Here is a 22,504-nt window from a genome sequence, read left to right on the forward strand (position 1 = left end):
CGGAGAACCCTGGTTAGCCATTGAACTTGTGTGCAAGGCAATGGGAGCAGAGGTAGCAGGGTACCTCGAACAAGACACCAGGCCTGGTACCGGTAGACTGGTACTGAGGCCGGCACTGGTGATTGGGAAGGAGAGCTACCAGGGTCGGTACCGGCATACGGGTTCCGGAGAACCCCAGTAGTAGTTGGATATGCGCAAGGCAACAGGAGCACAAGGCAACCTTCCTGTTCTGCTTGCCAGCTTAGAAGAAGAAGGGGGGAGGAGGTGACAGCACTTGACGACGAAGACACAAAAACAAAGACAACAATGACGACTTCCTTCTCCCCTTCTTGAATTCGCCGAGAGTGCCTTCAGAAACAGCGTGGAGAGGAGACCATCACTCACAGATGATGTATATGGCAGTACCTGGGTACTCAATCCTGATACTGCATGAAGGGTTGCCAAGAGAGTAGGAGCAGTCGTACAGCTAGCAGACACCATGGCTGGTAAGTTGTCCCAGGCACGGTTGGAGCAGATACTGGTAAGTCCCATAAGCCGAAGATTGGTTATTAAGTTCATTACTATTACAGTAAACCCCCTGTACTCGCAGTCTCACTATTCGCGGACTCACGTATTCACGAATTTCTCTGAGGAACGTATCTACCCATTATTCACGGAAAATTTGCCCATTCGCGGTATTTTTCACTGAGAAATATTCATTAATTACTGTATTTTCATATCATTTTCATGACTAAATGCACTTTTTGTGATAAAACTATTAAAATACTCAGGTATAAGCATTTTTAGAGTTTTTTTTTGTGTTTAAAACATCAAAATAGGTAGTTCTAATTGTTTTTAGAGCGGTTCTAAGTATTCGCGGATTTTAGCTATTCGTGGGGGGTGTGGTACGCATCCCCTGCATATACGGGGGTTTACTGTATTATTATTCATCTTCTGAATAACTATAACAAAAGACCCTCGGCTCTCCCGAGACGCCTAGAGAGGCCCTCGGCCTCCTCAACAACTGAAAAAAGAAGTCAGGTCAGATTGTTTTCTGGGATCGACCTGTGTCGCCGAGTGAAATGTCCCATATAGCACACATTTCTAGGTATAAATATTTGCTAGATATACCAGAGAAAAAAGCTATACAGCTAATAGGATGCCAGAGTTACTACCTCTGGAGCAATCATCCTTATAGGATGTCGGTATGTCATCTAGGAGCGAGTGGAAGTCACTACCACAGATGCTTAACCCAAATAGATCTCTCCCCTCCCAAAACCCCTCTACCTAAGGGGTGCCGTTACAGCGGTCCTTCGCTCGCTACTACTACTTCTACCCAGAACCACCATCCTCTCATAGCACGCTTTCACGTTAACACACGTCGTTTTCGTTTGTGTTATTTTTGCTTCTTTTTGCCTTATTTTGGCTTTCTGGATTTTCACTATGGCTTCGATTGATCAGGACGCATCTTCATCTAAGTTGAGTATTCAATTTTGTTGTTTGGGACTCGGTTGGACTAATTATGTCCCGTTTAATTACTTACGCCTGGTCGGCTCGGAGCCGCCATTTTCGTGTTCGCTCGTGGCTGTAGTCCCCAGCCTCGTATGCTCTCATATCTTCTGTCGTCTTGGACGTTTGAAGATTATTTATATATGCTCCTCTTTTATAATGATAGTTTCAATTTTCGCTCGTTCTGACGCACTCGACTGTTATTATATTTTAGAACAGTGGAAAGTGAGGCCTAGCCTAGTCTTTCCTTCATGTTCTTTATGTAGGTGCATTTTTAAAATATTTTGTTATTATATCATTTCAATTTGATTATGTATCCATATCCTTTCGTCTGATTTTGGGTAGTGTTATATGTTAGCCTACCTGACCAGTTCGGCTCTGTCGAATCTCGGAAGGTAGGCTAAGCTGGCCCCAGTTTTCCTCCCTACCCTGGCTTCTAGGCCTAGGTAAGGTAGGTTTTCTTGGGTGGCCTTCGTTCGAGTTTTGGGTGCATGCCCGTCCTCCCTGACCAGTTTGATTCATCAAATCTCAGAAGGTGTGGTTTGGTGCTAGCGCCCCTTTCTCGTTCGTCTCTCTGGCGTGTCCTAGCCTCCCTGACCAGGTGTTAACTTCGGAAGGTTAGGCTAGGCCATAGATATTATTATTATCTATTTCGCCTTCCTGTGTTTTTCTCACTCCCATTTTATCAGACGTGGTCTACCTGGCTCTCCCTTTGGGGCATTTTAGAGCAACGCTCATTTGCCCCTTTCGGTTGAGATGACACTTCGTGGAAGGTGTTTAGGCACCTGACCTGTTGCAGTCGCCATGTTTTCTCTGCCCCTGCTTCTCCGCCGTTCCGCCATCCGGATCCGTTCCGGCGGCTATCGTTAGCTCGCTGTTTAGTTCCTAGTAGGAACAATAGCTTGAGCGTCGTTGCCTTCTGTTTACGGCGGAATTGTGGAGATGCCGGGCTGAATGCTATTTTCAATGTTAATTATTATGTAATTTCCGTCAGCGGTGTTCCAGGAAATCAGTCCTGGAACCTTCGCTCCGGCGACTAGCCCTCCCCGGTTGTTGATTTCTGTGTGGTTAATTTACGAGACGCTCCGGCGTCATCGGAATTGCTTTCTGGTGTGATCGACTTCAGGCTTGGCCTCCCTATTCAGATTGTACTGGAACGTTCTGCTGTAACCTTATTGTTTACCCCAGTTCTCAACTCCGGCGTGGGGGGGAATATTATTACTTTAAGTTTTATTAGTTTAGTTTTTTACCACAGCCGTGAAGCTGTTCTGGCGCTATCTCCTTGATACTCATGTATCAATTCCTCTTACAGGTGGTTCATTGTCAGGAGTCTGGCTGTAATGCCTATTTTCAGCAACCCTGTGGCCATGTAGCATGCAGGTCACATGCCAGCTGCGCAGTCGAGGTGGATGATCATCTCGTCTGGCATCCAGATGGCTGCGATGTATGCTACGCCCTTTATCAAGATGTGATTGATGATTCGGTACGTTAACCTTTTGACATACGCGCATGAATATTTCAAACAGCTTTGAAGTTTGGGGGGGAGAGAATACCTTCCATAACGAAAGAATTTATACGCCAATTCCTTATATTGACATTATATCCGGTTTCAGGTCCCTCGGTCCTGCCAAGCCTCATCTCTTGCTACCTTGAAGATCTGGGTCGGCGGCTTCGGTCGCAACATGGGTCAGGGACGCCCCTATGTACTGGCAGAGGACATTTGTAATGTCCTGTACCCTATGGCCAGGTCCTCTGCAGCAGTAGCCCCCGAAGTGGCAGAGCCCCTGATTAACAGGATTAGGTTCGAGACCCAGGTCCCGCCGGAGGAACAACAAGAACTGTGCGGGGAAGTGACCGAGGAAGTGGCCAACATCAACATCAATGTCGAACCAATGGCCATCGATCCGGAGGAGGAAGGTAGAGATGTAAGTGAGGCAGGTAAATTTAAAAATTCAATGTCTTTTAGTTCTCCTGCGTCTTCGTCTTCATCCTTCCAAGGTTTCTCTAAGGTCTCCACCCTTGGGGCCTGTTCGGGGTCGGTGATCCCCAGGGTGAAGTCCTTAATGAAGACGAAGACTTTACCTAAAGTGTCCAAACCCCCGAAGATCCCGACCATGCTGAGTTCCGCCACGTCGTCGTTGGCCCCCAAACCTTCTACTTCCTCCCAGAAGGCTACTCCCCCTTCTAAGGGGTCGAGACCCAAGGTGAGCAGGTCTAAAAAACCTGATTTTGACCCTGAGGCCTTCGCGGAAGCTCTGATGAAAAAGTTGTCTGAGCAGGTCAACTCCCAATTTGAGACGATGTCTCGAGATCTCGCCTCGAGTCTTGAGACATCAGGCAAGTACGTTCAGTCTTTGGCTGAGAGACTGAAAACTCAGGAGGAGTCGCTTGCCGGACTAGTTAGTTCCGGTCCGGTACAGCAGCAGGGTCACTCCATCCCGGACGCCTCGAAGCTGCCTGCTTATGAGGACTGTAACCCTTGGCGTCTCGCCTTTAATGCCCCCTTTGCGAATGGTAAATTAACCATTGAAGGTTGTGGCACCCGCCCTGTGGAAGACTACGAGTTCTTCCCGGCGGATCTTATTTTTCCTTTCCCGGGATACGCCCGTTTATCGGAGGAAGCCCTGGTGAGGGAAGACAAGGTCCCCAAGGAGACAGTGATCTTCCCCAGGGATCAAGCGCAGTCGGCATGGGTCAGAATTCTCTCTGACTGGGAGTGCGCTAACACTAAGCTGACTCCACACAAGGGGCGGTATACAATGTTCGTGGTCCACGAAGACATTCCCACCCCTTGCACATCCAAGATAGCAGAACTGACTCTTCAGGCCGGAACAGAGGAGAAGCCGATGCCACAGTTTCGTGAGACAGACCCTACATCTCTTCTCGTTCTGGGAGACCTGGATTGCTGGGTTGGGGCTCCTGAAACATTCACTGTAGGTAGGCTGGATCCGGAGTGCGCTTTGGATCTTTTCAGCGAGCAGTTGCCCAGGATTCCGGAGTCTCTGATTAAAGCAGAGTATGATGCTAGGTGCCGTCTCAGCAGGCCATCAACTCCATCACCTCGGCGGAGTTGACATCTGCTATATACATGGACAAACCTCTGTTTAGGATCCTGACTAAGTCACTTCTGGCCTCGTTCCAGTGTGACTTATACGATTTTGTGGTGGCAAGACGGAACTGCCGGAAAATGTGCTGGCTGACGCTACCATCCGACATGAGCCGAACAAGTTCATTAAATCTTCTGTCTGGGGTACTAACCTCTTTCCTGAGGACGTGGTTAATTCCGTCATCAGCGAGGCCTCCAGGGTCAATCAAAACCTTAGGATTCGTTGGGGACTTCCTTTCAAGAGGAAGTCTTCTGAGTTTTTGGGCCCTCAGCCTAAAGGTAGAAAGAGGACAAGGAGGTACCACCCATACAAGGCACCCCAGACCCAGACAGTTGTCCAGGCAGTTCCAGTCACTCAGATTGCACAGCCTTCCACCTCCAAGGGACATCCCCAGTATGTTTTGCTGAGCCAGCCAACTCACCACCCTGCTGGTTCAGGAACTTATGTAACCTCTCCAGCCTTCAACCCCGCCTATGAGTCTCAGGGGTCATTTCAAGGCTACCGCCTGTCTAGGGGCCTTAGAGGTCGAGGAGGTTTTCGATTTAGGACCAGATCCAGACTCCAGTCTAGAGGCAGAGGCTCAAGAGGAGGCAGAGACAATAAGCCCTCTAACAAATGAGCCTCCTCAGGTAGGTGGGAGCTTACGCCTCTACAGGGACCATTGGACTTTCAGTCCATGGGCCCACAGTATTGTTTCAAAGGGTCTAGGGTGGAGCTGGATAGAAGGGCCTCCTCCACCAGTCAGATTCTATCAGACCCCAACACCGGATCTGTTAGAATATGCAAAAGACCTTCTTTTAAAGAAGGCAATAAAGAGAGTCAGACATCTAAAATTTCAAGGACGCCTGTTCAGCGTGCCAAAGAAAGACTCAGACAAAAGAAGAGTGATATTGGACCTATCAACTCTGAATTCTTATATTCAATGCAACAAGTTCCGTATGTTGACCGTCTCTCAGGTGCGGACCTTACTTCCCCGTGGGGCCGTCACCACCTCTATAGATCTTACAGACGCTTACTATCATGTCCCGATAGCAAGAAACTTCTCTCCCTATCTAGGGTTCAGACTAGGCAAACAGGCTTACTCCTTCATAGTAATGCCTTTCGGGCTCAACATAGCACCCAGGATCTTCACCAAACTAGGAGAAGCTGTGGTACAGGAACTGAGGTCTCAAGGCATCAGGCTCGTGGCTTATCTAGACGACTGGCTAATCTGGGCTCCCAACGACACCGAGTGCCAGAAGGCGACCAGAAAGGTCATTCAGTTTCTAGAGTATCTAGGATTTCACATAAATACAAAGAAATCTCGTCTGATTCCTGCATCCCGATTTCAGTGGCTAGGTATCCAGTGGGATTTAAACACCCACAAACTTTCAATTCCTCCAGCAAAATGCAAAGAGATAGCCAAAGCAACGAGACAGTTTCTCAGGTGCAAACGAGCCTCTCGTCGCACTCAAGAAAGAATTTTAGGCTCTCTTCAGTTTGCATCAGTAACAGACCTACTTCTCAAAGCAAAACTGAAGGACATAAATCGAGTGTGGCGGAGATGAGCCAATTACAAATTCAGGGACAAAGTCTCCCTCATACCTCCAATCTTAAAGAAAAGACTTCGACCTTGGACAACGGCCAAAAGTCTTTCCAAATCAATTCCTCTACAATTCCCTCCACCAGCTCTGATCATCCATACGGACGCATCTCTCACCGGATGGGGAGGTTACTCACAATACAAGAAAGTTCAAGGAACCTGGTCAAATCTTTTTCGCCACTTCCATATCAATATTCTGGAGGCAATGGCAGTTTTCCTGACTCTGAAACGCTTACGTCCAGCCAGGAACATACATATCAGATTAGTCCTGGACAGTGCAGTAATAGTTCATTGTCTGAACAGGGGAGGTTCCAAAACAAGTCACATAAATCATGCAATGATAGCAATCTTTTCATTAGCAATGAAAAATCATTGGCACTTGTCTGCCACGCATCTGTCAGGAGTAAGGAACGTGATTGCAGACTCTCTGTCAAGAACGACTCCTTTGGAATCAGAATGGGCTCTGGACAAGAACTCATTCAACTGGATTTGCCAACAGATTCCGGGGCTCCAGGTGGACCTGTTTGCCATGGAATCGAATCACAAACTTCCATGTTATATAGCTCCGAACCTGGACTCTCGGGCTTACGCCACAGACACAATGTCAGTAGACTGGAACAAATGGCAGAAAGTCTACCTATTCCCTCCAGTAAATCTTCTGTGGAAAGTTCTACACAAACTCAGGTCATTCAAAGGTCGGATAGCTCTAGTAGCCCCCAACTGGCCGAAGAGCAATTGGCTTCCTCTTCTGTTAGAGCTGAAACTCAGAGCCATTCAGATTCCTCATCCAAAATTAACCCAAGTAGTACAAACTCAGACTGTGTCAGCTTCCTCAGGAATGCTGAATGCCCTAACTTTATGGATTTCATGAAGTTTACAGCACAGAAAAATGCTAATGTTGATCCTCTGAACACGTTTCTAGAATCAGATGAGAGAGAATCTACTCTTCGTCAGTATGATTCGGCAGTAAGGAAACTTGCCAACTTCCTGAAAGAATCAGACGTTCATAATATGACCACGAATCTCACAATCTCATTTTTTAAGGCCCTTTTTGATAAAGGCCTGGCTGCTAGTACCATTACTACGACTAAATCCGCCTTAAAGAAGATATTTCAGTTGGGATTTAACATTGACTTAACAGATTTGTATTTTTCCTCTATTCCTAAAGCTTGTGCTCGTCTTAGACCAACAACCCATCCTAAAACGGTTTCTTGGTTTTTAAATGACGTTCTAAGATTAGCTTCAGACACAAATAATGAATCTGGCTCTTATTCGACTCTTCTTAAGAAAACATTGTTTTTAATTAGCCTGGCTTCAGGAGCTAGAATCTCTGAACTTTCAGCCCTTTCTAGAGTCGAATCATGTGGATTTCCTCCCATCAGGAGCGGTTCTACTTTCTCCGGACCAAATGTTTTTGGCCAAGAATGAAGATCCTCAAATTAGGTGGTCTCCCTGGAAGATTATACCTCTTCCGGAGGATCCTTCCTTATGTCCGGTGGTTACCTTAAAAGCTTACCTTGAAAGGACTTCTCAAAGGTCTTCAGGTCCACTTTTTGTTAGAGAGAATGGTGGAACCATCTCCTTGAATGGTATTAGACAACAAATCCTTTATTTTATTAAACAAGCCAACCCGGTTCAATCCCCAGGTCCATGATATCCGGGCTGTAGCCACCTCAGTTAATTACTTTCAACATATGAATTTTGATGAAATTAAGAAATATACGGGCTGGAAATCCCCTAGAGTTTTTAAACGTCACTACCTTAAGTCCTTGGAGGCTCTTAAATTTTCTGCTGTCGCTGCAGGGAACATTGTTTCCCTAGAGTCAGCTTAGTATTAAGTTATTTTTTTGTAATTTGTAATTGTAATTTGTATTTTGCTTGCCCTACCAATTGGTATACCTCTCACCTACCTGCCTCGCTTATATTCCCGTCCTTTCTGCCTTGTTGACTGGGTTTGGGTTGCTTCACAAACCACTCCTGTCTTTGTATATACTATCCTTGTTAAAAATTTTTCACCAAATTCTGTTATTTTAGGTGATGGTTTTTTAGTTAAATTGTTAAAGCTATATCTTTAGCTACATTGTTTTGTATTGTTTAGGATAAGTAAAAGCTTAACTTGTGCATATTTATATAATTTGTTATTCTATTTGGATAAGTAAAAAGCATACTCAAAATTAATTTTATTTTTTCCTTAGTAAAATTTTAGATTTTGACATTTAACCTTTTTATGTTTACAAGCTTTTATGGCCAATTCTCTGCTACTATTTCACTCAGCGACACAGGTCGATCCCAGAAAAGGGATTTTGACAAAGGAAAAATCTATTTCTGGGTGAAGACCTGTGTCGCCCAGTGAACCCTTCCCTCTTTTTTCCCACCCTAGGCTGGCCAAAGCTTGGGTGCTATTTCGGGATGGTGGTTCTGGGTAGAAGTAGTAGTAGCGAGCGGAGAAGGACCGCTGTAACGGCACCCCTTAGGTAGAGGGGTTTTGGGAGGGGAGAGATCTATTTGGGTTAAGCATCTGTGGTAGTGGCTTCCACTCACTCCTAGATGACATACCGACATCCTATAAGGATGATCGCTCCTATTAGCTGTATAGCTTTTTTCTCTGGTATATCTAGCAAATATTTATACCTAGAAATGTGTGCTATATGGGACATTTCACTTGGCGACACAGGTCTTCACCCAGAAATAGATTTTTCCTTTGTCAAAATCCCTTTATTACACTCATATCACGGTGTGACACACGATAATAAATATTAGTAAATGAGGATCAACCTCAAAAGAGAGAGAAACCAAATACACAGTCTGTCCTTCCCTGGACAGCACCCAACCCAGAGGTTTCCTCTTCAAAAGGCTTTCTCAGTACCTCCCTTCTCTGTTATTATTGAGCCCGAGTAGTTAAACTCATTGCTCTGTTTTAACACTGTACCATCTTCCACTTGACCATTTACTCCTTCATGTCTTTCTTTACTAATAATCATTAGCTCTGTCTTTACAATGTTTACTTTCAATCCTTTCTTTTCTAGGGTTCCTTTCCATGCTAAAAACCTTTCATGCAGTTCTTCTTCTGTGTCTGCTATAATGACTAAATCATCAGCAAACATCAGTCCCCACAGTTTTTCGTTGTTCCTTAATTCTGATGTTAAAGTGTCTATAAAGACGAGGAACAAGAATGAACTCAGAGCTGATTCCTGATGAAGGCCAACCTCCACATCATCGTCACTAACCTTACCAACTTCTCTGGTACTCCTCTCTTTCTCAAACACCAAGACTACTCTTCTTGGTATCCTGTCATACACCTTCTCATGATCCACAAAACACAAGTAAACTTTCCTGTTTCCTTCTAAATAATTCTCTTGGACTTGCCTTACTATAAAAATAGCATCCACTGTGCTCTTTCCTTTCATAAACCCAAACTGCTGCTCATGTATACCTATCAACCCTCTCAACCTTCCTTCTACTTTTCTTTCTAGTACCTTGAATACATGCTCCAAAAGCTTTATTCCTCTGTAGTCTCCTTTTTGTTCATACATTTTAATCATCCAACTGTTGTTGCAGTCCCTTGACATTTCCTCTACATCCCAGATCTTTTCCAACAGTGTGTGCACTCACTCTTTGCCTAGATTTCTCTAAGCTTTAATCATTTCTATTGTTACCTCTGACTTTCTTGCAGCTTTATTTACTTTTCCCTTCTTTATAGCATTCTCAACTTCACTCTCTCTGATGTTTGCTATTGGTCCTTCTACTGGAAGAACATTTTCCAGTTCTTCACACTCATTCTCTGTGTTTAATAGTTGTGAAAAATATTCTTTCCATCTTCTCTTGACCTCTTCTTCCTCAATTAAGATATTTCCATTTTCATCTTTAATAATTCCTACCTCTCTTGCATCCTGCCTCTCTTGTCTTCTTCCTTCTGCAATTCTGTGGATTATCTTTTCTCCCTCCGGTGTTCCCATCATCTCATACCACTCTCTCTTGGCTTCTCCCTTTACAATTGCTGCATTTCTCTTTGTTTCCCCTCTTTGATCATCTATACTCCTCTCTCGTTTGGTAGTTGTTATCTTCTTCCCACCCTCTTCTGGCTATACTCTTTTCCTTCACAGCTGTTTGAACCTCTTGATTCCACCATCATGTTTCTTTTTCCTGTTACTGCTTACCACACTTGTTCTCCCACACACCTCTGCTGCCGCTGCTGCTGCTGGAACCACACAAATACAAACCTTCGGTCTTTATACAAAGGAGACTTGCCCCTTGGAAGGTGGATTCTGGGTAAATCTCTGAACCAAATGGAAATTCTACCCACCCAGGAATCTCTTCCTGAGGAAGAAGTCCCATGCCTCTAGTCTGTTGAATATATGGGATGTTCAACTGCCAGACTTCTGAACATGAATTAATGAATTTGTGTCATTATTCCAAAAAAGGCTTGCATGAACCCATAGTGTCAGACACCATAAAAGAATAATAAAACCAATAGGTTTGTTTTATTGTCAACCCCTCTCTCCCCTTGCTAGAGAAGGGGAGGGAGGACTTGCATCTAACAATCTCCTTTAGATTATAGACAGGGAACTCAGTTATCTAGACTCACCTTCATGACATGCCAGTCCAGCATGTGAAGGCTTGCCACCTGCCTCTCTGCCCTACAAGAGAGAAAGGTAAAAAAAGAAAAGGGAGGAGGCCAGTCACTCATAGACATTCCTTCTCACCATTGGCGAGATGCTACCTCTCCCTCTAGGGGACCCAGGTGAGCTACACAACTTGTTGAGCAGCCACCACAGGACCCAAGGAAAACATGTCTAAGGACCTGTGGATAACATCCTGAAGGTAGAAGGACATGAATGTGGTTTGTCAGGACCACACTCCCACCTTCATACCTGTAGAACCAACAGGTTCTTCCAGAATGCAAGGGACGGATCAATGCCCCTGGCCTTGTGAGCCCTACTTGGAATGCACTCCCATCTACCTTGTCAGACGTAGAGTACACTCAACTGATTGTCTCACAAAGCCAGAAAGAAATCATGTTCTTGGACACCTCTTTCTTGGTCAAGCCGCTACTAACAAAGAGTCATCGACACTTAGGCCTGAGATGTCAAGTCCTTTCAAGATAGTACCACAGCACCCTAACTGGACACAGTAGCATATCCTCTTGATCACCAACAACAAAGTCCTCTAGGGAGGGGATCAAAAAGGACTCAACTCTGGCGTCAGGGACCGACGGATTCTGAGTCTTCGCTACAAATTCCAGAACAAACTCAAGTGTAACAGATCCCCATCCCCTTGAATGCTTAACATCGAAGGCAAGGCCATGAAGCTCACCAACTCTCTTCGCCAAAGCCAGGCCAAGCCAGAAAACAATCTTGAAGGTCAGATCCATCTGATGACTCTCGCAAAGGCCAGTAGGGTGCATGAGTCAGGTTCCGTAAGACTCGAGTAAAATCACATTCAGGGGGCCTGAGTTCCCAGGGAGGGCAAGACTGTTCGAAGCTTCTCAACAGCATTGAGATATCCCACGAGGAAGAGAGATCTACACCCTTCAAGCAAATGACTTGACCAAGGGCAGCTCTGTAGCCCTTAATAGCTGAGACAGAGAGAAGCTTTCGACGAAGAGAGACAAGAAAGTCTGCTACCTGCTGAAGAGTAGCTCTGACCAGAGAGATTCTCCATCAACGACATCAACTACGGAAGACAACCTATCTCCCTGGTACACAGCTACTGAGGACTTACGAAGGTATCCAGAAATCTGTCGTGTGTGGCGAGAAAAACCTCTCGCTGACAGAGACGCCAGACAGACTCCAGGCGTGATATGCCAGTCCTCCCACCATCTGGTGATACCTCTCTACATGCAGCTTGCACAGCAGGTTGTGCCAAGGAGGAATCTCTCTCGGTACCTCAGAGAGTAGAGCTAGCAGGTCCAGATACCACTCGGTATGTGGCCACCTGGGAGCCATTAGGGTCATCCTGACATATGGGATGGTCATGACCCTGTTGATTACCCGATGAATCAGACAAAACAAAGGAAGGCATAGACCTCGAGATTGTCCCACAGGTGCTGGAAGGCATCTTCTATTGCTGGCCATGGGTCCAGCACGATCGAACACAGCACTGGCAGTTTTCTGTTGTGCCGGGTTGCAAAGAGATCTATCATTGGGAAGCCCCAAAGCTCAGACAACCTTCCCGCTGTCTAGGTTTAGGGACCACTCTGTCCCTATCACCTGACCCTGGACACTGAGCTTGTCTGCCATTACGTTCCAAGTCCCCAGAATGTACATAGCTGACAGCTCTACTGAGTGTGCTACCGCCCATTCTTGCACCTGCACTGCCAACAAGTGAAGATGAAGGGAAACAATCCCCCCCTGCCTGCGGTATTGTCACTCATCAACACCACAGAATGCCCCATCACTCGATCCTGAAACTCATGCAATGCCAAATACACAGCCTTGAGTTCTAGGAGACTGCTGTGGAAGTGTCTGTCATTATGGTTCCACACACCTGACACCAGCAACTCTTCCAGATGTGCGCCCCATCCCTCGGTCGATGCATCCAAAAACAGGAGCATCAAGGGGGAGGGGGGGAGTGCCTAACGGCATTCCTATTAAGAAGTTCCTGCCACCTAGCACCATGCAAAGTCCTTCCTTACTTCTTTCGAGAGAGGAATCAGCTAGAGTGGGGAGTCCCTTGCTGGAGACCAAAACCCCTTCATTCTCCACTGAAGAGAATGAAGGTGGAGCCGCCCACGAGAGACCAGCTTCTCCAAGGACAAAAGGTGAATGAGAATGACTTGCCACTGCCAAGCCAGTTGCTCCTATAGTGACAGGAACAACTGTGTGACCTTTCTGAACTTGCTGATACATGAGTCTGAGGGGTAGACTTGCTGCTGCCATATCTATCAGCATGCCCAGATGCCTTACCCTTTGCTTGGGTGTGAGAACGGACTTCTCAAAACTGATCACTACTCCCTAGTCATGACAAAATTCGTGAAGTTGGCCCTGGAGCAACTGCAGCCAAGAGCTCGCCGGGACTAGCCAGGCGTCAAGATACCTCAAAAGACGTATCCCGTGTGAATGGGCCCAAGCTGAGGCAAGGGTAAACACTCACATGAACACCTGGGGGGCAGTTGAGAGCCCGAAACAAAATGTCCTAAACTGGAACACTATCTCCCTGAGGGTAAAGCAGAGGTACTTGCAAGAGGACTTGAGGGTGGATATTTGGAAATACAATACACATGCTTCAAGTCCACTGAAAGCATGAAGTCAGACTCCCTGATGGAATCGAGTACTGACAGTACAGTTTCAATCTTGAAGCTGGTCTGGCGAACAAACCAGTTCAGGGAAAGAGATCTATGAAGTCTCCAACCAGCTTTCTTTTTCTTGTACTGATAACAATCTTTCAAGATTTCTACAGTGCCTTTCTTCAGCATCGCTTTCACCTCTTCCAAGCGAGTAGGGTCCTTCAGCGATCCAGGAAGCAGACCGGATCATTGGCGAGGGGTGGCATGAACTCGAAAGGTAGTAGATATCCTACCTGAAGGGCTTCCACTACCCAGGTCTCCACTCTGTATTGCTGCAATGTCACCCAGTTCCAAGCAGGGAGGAACGCCACCATCCTCCTCCCTTCTTCTTACCCTTACCCTCTTTCCTAAGACGGGGCAGGGAGCTGAAAGGGGCACAACTGCGCACCTTTCTTAGCAGGAGCACAAGAAGACTGGGAGTTTCGATGGGGGCCCAAGGAAGCCTGGGACTTCCTGGAACCTGAAGAGGAAGGGCCAGCCTGACCCGAAGGTCGGGTTGCAGTGCCATGCCAAGACCACAGGGGTCTTGCCTGGTGAACAAGCATGTTGTTGTTTTTGACCCTTAGCCTGTCCATCGCAGCCTACACCTCTCCTCTAGGGAAGAGGGAAGTGGATCCCAGTACCGGTCCGTTTTGTAGTGCCAGTGCCAACTCTGACCTGACAAACCTGGTAACCTAAGAAACAGCATCTCTTCTCTCAAGATCAGGTTTGCCACAGTTAGCTGTCTTGTGGGCTAGGTAGATGATGGCCCTACCTCCAGACATCAGTCTCCTGAATGTGGATTCCTATTAATATGTACAGGACCTTGAAGAGGAAGAAGAATCTTGGTCACATCAAGGGACCAAAGATCAATCCAGGAGACTGGAACGCTGCTATGGCAGTCGATTCCATTGCCGCTGCCTCCTGCTGCAAAAGGGAAACTACTCCTGCACGGAGGTGGGTCTAATGACATACCCGCACACAGACGAATCAGGTCCAGGTCAACCTGTTCTGTTGGGAAAGGCCTTTCCGAAGGACTTTACTATTTCCTCTAGTGAGTGAGAAGCTGAAGAAGTGTCTTGCACAATCGGCTAGACTGAAGTGAGTTCTCCTGCCCAGAGACAAGAGAATTCACCTGGTCCAAAACCTCCTCAGCAAGTCTCGATCATGGCAAGCCCACTGAGACCTTGGGTTCCTTTTGGGGTCCCCAAAAAGACATGATGGCTGAAGACTGATCCACAGGGAAAGCCACAGTCTCTTCCTTGTGATCGTTGTACTACCATGTCAAACGGATGATCTCTGAAAAACTCCTCTTCAACTCGGGGGTGTCTGAGTCCTGGGGCATAGGACCCTCGAGTCCTTCCAGGTCACGGTCCTCCTGGGTCACTCCCTCCGCAGGAGAGGGACGCTTTCCAGAGCCTAGGGCACCTTCTCTTGCCTTTTCCAGGTGAGCAGGACCCTTGCATCCCTTTCCTCGCAGAATAGGGAAGGGGGTGAATGAGCGCCTGCCCGCTCTCTACTCACTCTCTCTCACTGGGCAGTGCTGGCAGCCGGGCCCAGGTCCATAGACTGGGGACCCTTACCAGCCTGGGAAGGTGAATTCCCAGGATTAGGTACAGGTGCAACAGGGGTCCATGGAACCCCATGCAGCGGTTGTTCCTATGCCATCAGTAATGGGAGCTGCAGTACTGGAAGTACCACTAGCAAGAGACCCGGCAGCCTTCTCCGTGGGGGAAGGCTGGCCGTCAGAAGCCTTATGGGACTTCTTACAGATAGGTGAGGCAACCTTTTTCTTCCTTCACTTACTAGTTTTGGAAGTAGAAGGGAAGGAGGTGACAGTACTAAATGAAGACGAAAACAAAGACGACAACGAAGACTTCCTGTTCCTTATTTTCAACTTCTGCTTTCTACGCACTCTCTCACTGGGAAGTGCTGGCAGCCGGGCACAGGTCCATAGACCAGGGACCCTTACCGGCCCGTGAAGGTGACTTCCCAGGACCAATACATAGCCTATGCACCAGGGGTCCGTGGAACCCGTGCAGCGGTTGCTCCCATGCCATCAGCAACAGGAGCTGCAGTACTCTGAGTACCACTAGCGAGAGACCCGGCAGCCTTCTCCGTGGGGGAAGGCTGGCCGTCAGAAGCCTTACAGGACTTCTTACAGATGGGTGAGGCAACCTTCTTCTTCCTCCACTTGCTAGTTTTGGAAGTAGAAGGGAAGGAGGTGACAGCACTCAATGAAGATAACAACGAAGACTTCCTATTCCTTTTCTTCGACTTCTCCCGGACGAGGCCAGCCTTGGACAGCAGGGTGTGGAGGAGGATATAGAGGGTAGCACCTGTGGGCGCACTACCGGGGACAAACGCGATGACATCACTTTCGCAGTCACTGTGGAAACAGTTACAGGAAGGCCTTTCAAAAGGAAAGAGAACAGCAGTCGGACAGAGAAGCACAGAGACATCTACATCCTATGTAAAGACTGAAAATTTATACTTGTGTAGGAACAATTAAGAGGTTTGCATCATCAACAATCAGCAAACAATCACAATCAAGCATATATTTCATGAACAGAAAAAAGAATGCAAACAGCAGTTGGGCATTGAGTGCACAAGACATCTTCACATGATGGCAACCAAAAGTAAACTGAAGTACATACCGACAAGTGGGCGGGGCTTCCCGCTACTGTCGGTAGCTAAAAACCTTGTCTGAAAGTTAAATGGCCTTTCCAGCTCACATTTGCGAGCTAAATCCTATGTAAAGACCAAAGGCTCGTATTTGTGTAGGAACAAACTTTCTTCTCTTTTCTTCTTCCCAGCAAACCTCACCCACCACTCAAATGGCCAGACTCAGCACTCTGAACACCGACTAGATTGACTGCATTCACGGCTACAGCATGACACACACAGCGTATGGGAATCAACCTCGATAGATGACAGGAACTGTTTGCAGGGCCTGTCCTTCCCTGGGCAGTGTCTAAGAGTTATTGGCTTCCTCTCCAAAGTATGATTTGGTGATTGAGGGGTTTTTATTTTAATTCTGCAGTCACAAAATATATTTCAAAATACCATGAGCAAAAAAGCACAGAAAGCAAATGGCAGTCAGGCAGAGAGTGCAGCGGACTTCTTCATATGACAGCAGCTGAAAGCAAAGTGGAGTGAAGTGAGACAGGTAGGCAGGGCTTCCCCCAACCTGTCAGTAGTTAACAACCTTGTTTGAAAGTTTAATGGCTATTCCAGTTCACATCTGCAAACTAAATCCTATGTAAAGAACAAAGGTTTGTATTTGTGTATGAATAAATACAAGTTACATAGGTACTGTATAATAATACCCGGAACATTTGCCAAAAATTATCCTCATCATGTCTGCTAGTTTGCACAGTGCAAACTTTTTTTTTTTTTTTACATTTGCTTAGGTCATCAAAACGCAATGGACTTAAATTTGGATGACATCTAAATCGGTCATCGTTAAGCAAAAGGGTTACTAAAGTGCAAGTGGCTAGTCATGAAAGACGTGTGGACCTGGAGGTGGCCAGAAGCATAGTGGAGTGCAGACTAACAGGTGGGCAGGGCTTCACCCTACCTGTCAATAGTTAACTGCCATGTCTGAAAGTTTAAATGCCCATTCCAGATCATATAGGGAAACTAAATCCCTACGTAAAGAACGAAGTTTTGTATTTGGGTAGGAATAAAAGGCGTTTGTATTTCCATAGGAACAAAGTAGTATTAAATGTCGAACCACAAGAACAAGGGGCATGAAACACCCACACACACTTGTGGCCCTCATACCTCCCTCTTCAGATATCTTATACATTGGAAAATACACAACCAACAAAAAAAAAAAAATACAACTTCCCACTCATCAAAAGTGTAGCATGACATCCTCACTTTGAGACAGCCATGGAAAAAGTCCTTAGGCAAGTGACAGCAGATGGGTAGGAGGATCCCCCACTCACCCTCCTACCACCAGTTAAAAGCCTTGTTAGCTTACCAAGTTGTAATGACTGATTTCAGCTCATGCTAAAGAACACGCCTACATAAAAGTGATGGTTTGTATTCCTGTACAAACAACTAGCCTAATCCTACACATTACATTCATAGCCTATCATAAACTGGTAGAACTGTGGGGTTGCTCCACACTGGGTATTACCTTGGAAATTGACTTTTCCTATAGTATTTTGGTTGCTTTTCAACAATTTACTGTTATTTTTTGTCGGTCGACTGTAATTAACATCAGAACTCATATGTTTTTGTATGCTGGTCATCCTGGAAAAAGTGGCGTTTCCTTCACCAGGGGAGTCAAAGAAACGGAGCCCCCGGCTAAGTAACACAGCCTGCTATTTTAGGTTAGGTTAGGTTAGGGTATGTTAGGTTAGTATAGCTCCTTTTATAATAGGCTTCCTTAGCCAATCCCTTCTTGAACATATGGCTCCCTAATGACTTGCACATGCGCAGAACCATTCCATAACAAAATCATGGCAGTCCATTTTGCCCCACCCAAAACCTCACGTTCCCAAAGAGTCCCCAGCCATGTTGGGTAGATATGATGAGATTCATAATAATTGACCAACAATAAAAAACAACACCTTCATCAGCAACACTAAAAGTATAGGAAAAATAAATTTCCAAGGTAATAGTCTGCGTGGAGTTACCCCGTAGTTTTGCCCGTATTTTATTAAAAGGTTTGTCGACATATTTCATCTTTTTAGGACGTGGGTCTGGGTTAGTTTTGAGGATGACAGGAGCAGGCTGCAACACTTCCTCTGATTAGAGGCTTAGGCTAGTCGATGTTTTCTATGATCAGTGTTACTTGGAGGTGGGGGGGGGGTTCCAGGGAGCTAAGCCCCTCCCCCTTCCCAAGCAAAGTCAAGGCATGGAGCACTATGCCAGACTAGGAAGGTAAGGTCTGGTTAGGTCAGGACACAGCATTCTGGGAAAGGTTAAGTTTTTTCGTCAACGGAACATGTGCCGTTGTTCTCAACACGAACAGTCTGACAGGGATAGAGGGGTCCAGGGCCTGGTAATTCTAAGTATTAGCTCCACACGAACTGTGGGGAACGGCTCCGCGAATAAGAGACATTAGGGATCCATATATTCAAGAAGGGATTGGCTAAGGAAATCTATTATAAAAGGAACCATACTAAGCTAACGTACCATAGCCTAACCTAACTTAGTAGGCTGTGTTACTTAGCCGGGGGGCTCTGCTCCTAGACCCCCAGTGAAGGAAACCACTTTTTACCAAAAGTTTCCACATAACACTGCATATGCACAATGGCAAAAATATAATTAGTTCTAAGGTTAATTGCAGTCAAGCGACAACAAATGACAGTAAATTCTTGCCACGCGACCACAACACTACAGAAAAGTCAATCTGCAAGGAAGATAATACACGAGGTGCAGCTAATACTGTACTGTTCTGAGGCCTAGTTCTATCCTACCCGGCGGGGCATAGAAGCCTAGGCAGATTATCCTCGGCAGCCCAGGCTAATACATTACTGTGTGGTTATCCTAAGGAATTATTGGTGTGGCTGCACTCGCTTCTAGACGTCAGGTTCTAGACCCATCTTCCTGGAACTCATAAAATTCTCCGCCTCGCATTTTGGGTCAAAAATTACCCTAGGCTAATTTACCATGTTGTTTGCCCAAACAAGAAAGATATATACGATGCGCAGCTTGTTCTTGGTAGGAATCCGCCGTAAGGCTAACTAAAATTGTTTATTTTACTGTTCAAAAGGACACTGGCGTAGGTTATATGGAATATGTCTCTCTTCAAAGGCTACCAAACGCCTACTCACAAGTATTCACCTGAGATGTGTTGACGACATTTGTAGCGACACTTTCAACAAACGTTTCGTTCGGACGCCCTTCACAAATGTCAACATTGGTCTAGTGCCGTGCCGGGTGTCGGGTGTCCGTGCACTCACAGGAGAGCAAATGTTGAATTGGATACAGGGCCAGAAGCCTGAAGTCTGGACATGAAAATAATTTGATAACATGATTTAATATCACTACAACCTGGATAGAACACCTTAACCCCAGTGATTTATTCGAAGATTGCCATGAGCTGTAAAGTTTAAGAATCTTGTTCATAAAAATTAAGCCTTTACTGCCCACACACACTTCCCTTGGCTCAAAAATATATTGCAAACGTTTTTTAGATTTCTGCGCTCTAGGCAAATGTTAAAAGTCATTTTCCACACAGTTTAATTCAGTTTTCATAATTATACAATCACGTGACGATTTCGTCATGTTAGTCACCATGGAAGGGAAATTTGCCAATAAATACATGACTGCAATAATTATTTCATATCAGGTGCACAGACAGCCAACCTCAGTCGGTGTCAAGAAGCAAGGAGCACCGTGTTCGTAGTACAGATTACAGAAGAGGTGATGGCAATCGGGATAGACTTAGTTGCTATCAAGGAAAGGAAAAGGAAGCGATCAAAGTGGTGAAAGGACCGGTTGATCACTTTGCTTGGTTTTATGTACAGCCCTCAGCAGGGATAATTCCCTCTCTCGCGGGCCCATGTACGTTTTCCAAATAAGGTGCTTCTTATATTTTATGATTATCTTTCAGTGTTTTCTCGTCGATATCGTAGCTCCTGCAGAATAGGAGAGTCTTCAGTTTCTTTTTAAATTTGCTTTCTTGTATGCTGTTCACTTCAGGCGGTATTTTGTTGTACATTCTTGGTGCACAGTGTACAAATGCTCTCTCCACTGACAATTTGTTCTAGGTTCAAATAGCCTATATCCTTCACTTGCATGTCTGATTACAATATTCATTTCGGGTCTAAAGAAGCTTAAGCAGTTTCCGATATGTTAGTTCATCATATTTTAGTGCTTTAAAGACTGTACGTGGTATTTTATATTCTATTCTAGCTTTTACTGGGAGCCAATGTAGCTCAATTAGTGCTAGGGTTATTCTCTCACGGGAACGTAGTCATTTTATTAACTTGGTGGCTCTATTTTGTACTCCTTGCAATTTTCTTAGTAGGTAGTTAAGGAGACCGTAGTATATAACGTTGCAGTAGTCAAGCCTTGAAAGTACGAGTATTTGGTTGCAAATTGCGGTTTTCAGTGTATCTTTGTTTAGGCGTTTTCTAAGAAATGAAATGTTCCTAATATGATGGTTACAGGTTTTTGTAATATGCAATATATGGGTCTTCACCGACAATTTATTATCAATCAATACTCCTCAGTTCCTCACCCCTGCTACAATATTTATTGTTGACGAACCATTAGTTATTCTTTTGAAGTGTCCATATTTTCGTAGTGCACCGTCAGATCCAAATAGCATACACTCAGTTTTGTCTTCATTAAGTTTCAATTTCTTCGCCAACATCCATTTTTTTATATCTTTCATTATTGCGTCAGTTTTACTAACCCTTTGATTACGGCCGAGATGAGACCCCACACTTACCACAATCCGGAGGGTTTTCAGACGGTAGTCACCCGTAGCATGCTACCAGACGCACGAAATCGTAAACAATCATTGTAGTAGCCCGTGTATTTGTTGTTTTGCTACAAATTAACCTGTTTTATTTATATGATAATATTATGATAGCAGCGATCCGTGATATAGATATTATGCAATTAATTTAACAACACAAATAAATAAACATAGGATAAGTACTATACATCGGGGTTTACTGTTGCCAGAGGTATAAGTACTGCACTGATTGAGGATGACAGTCTTCTTTTTTTTTTTTTGTCATTTTCTCTAATTCTGTTTGAATCCGTAAAGGACAGCTACATCACAGTTGTGTATTATAGTTAAAAATTATTTGTATATCCGTCAGAAAACTAATCATCAAGAATGTTCAGCATTTTTATGGTTCCGCTTACTATTCCACTAACTGGGCAAAAAAAAAAAAATGAGAGAGAGAGAGAGAGAGAGAGAGAGAGAGAGAGAGAGAGAGAGAGAGAAGAGAATAAAAATTTTTACCAATGATTTATTCCTTCTAATTGTACATCAATAACATTGGAGTGTAAGTAGACACAATCACAATATTGGTTGCAATATTAACCACATTTCTGGGTAATATTTCTAGCAATGATCAAGCACCCAGCTGACAGGGGATACGCAATCTAGAAATTCAGATTTATCAACACTGTGTGAGCTCTTGTATAAGAGACTAGCGTTGGCATTGGTCTTACTTTGGTTTTACCATTCAGGCATACGCATAGACTTATAAAATTCTGTGGACTGTGGGTGATTTAATATATTTACTAGTTTATGTCAATCGTATTTTATATTTCAGGAATATGGAATAACTTCTAATATCTTATTATACATTCTTGCAAATAGATAAGAATTTTATCTATTCAAGTAGAATACATATTTTTTAGATGTACATTATTTGTGTTACACTATTATTTTAAGACTGCTATTCAGAAAAAAATAAATATCTCCGACACTTCTATAATACTGGGAATGCCGTTTTACCAGGAAAGTGTTTATGCGAGAGAGAGAGAGAGAGAGAGAGAGAGAGAGAGAGAGAGAGAGAGAGAGAGAGAGAGAGAGAGAGAGAGAGAGAGAGAGAGAGAGAGAGAGGGAGAGACCATATAAACGGTAAGAATGGCAGGTATTTATTTTTCTTGGTTAGTACAGCTGCTGCCAAATAATAAATCTACACTGAGAAAAATGATAATATCTTTGTGTGCCATATAAAGTAAATAATTTATATAGATTCAGGTTAAAAGGATAAAAGGAGACGTATAATTGTTTCCCTTGAGCCTCTCCTTTACCTGTAAAGATTATTCTAGCAGGTTATATGTTTGCAGTCTACAAGTGGTGAATTCTTTTGTTATTTTTGGCCTAAGCGATGTAGGTAATTGAAAAAAAAGACTATTAGACACCCTAACAATTTTCTGTAGTCTAAAATTTCCGCAGTGTTTTTATGTTCGTTATCTATTCCCCATTCACCTTTTATTCAAACCTTGTCTCCATATTACGAATGATAATCAGCCACGTGCGGGCAAAAAGAAACAACCCCTAGTCTATAAAGCGATTAGTCATTGTCCCGCACAAATGGTACACGCTGCAGGGGGGCAATATAAGTACTC

General features: G+C 44.8%; 1 protein-coding gene across 1 annotated transcript in view; it reads right to left on the reverse strand.

Moving 5' to 3' along the window:
- LOC136852583 (serine/threonine-protein kinase Kist-like) overlaps positions 1 to 19,356 on the reverse strand; it is a 422,999-nt gene extending 403,643 nt beyond the window's left edge. Inside the window, exon 1 of the mRNA XM_067127735.1 lies at positions 19,244 to 19,356. The gene's annotated coding sequence lies outside the window, so the exon portion shown is untranslated. The remainder of the gene's footprint in view (positions 1 to 19,243) is intronic.
- Positions 19,357 to 22,504: the final 3,148 nt, after the last annotated feature.

The sequence above is a fragment of the Macrobrachium rosenbergii genome, chromosome 1 (genome assembly GCF_040412425.1).
Source record: "Macrobrachium rosenbergii isolate ZJJX-2024 chromosome 1, ASM4041242v1, whole genome shotgun sequence".
Taxonomy (NCBI): domain Eukaryota; kingdom Metazoa; phylum Arthropoda; class Malacostraca; order Decapoda; family Palaemonidae; genus Macrobrachium; species Macrobrachium rosenbergii.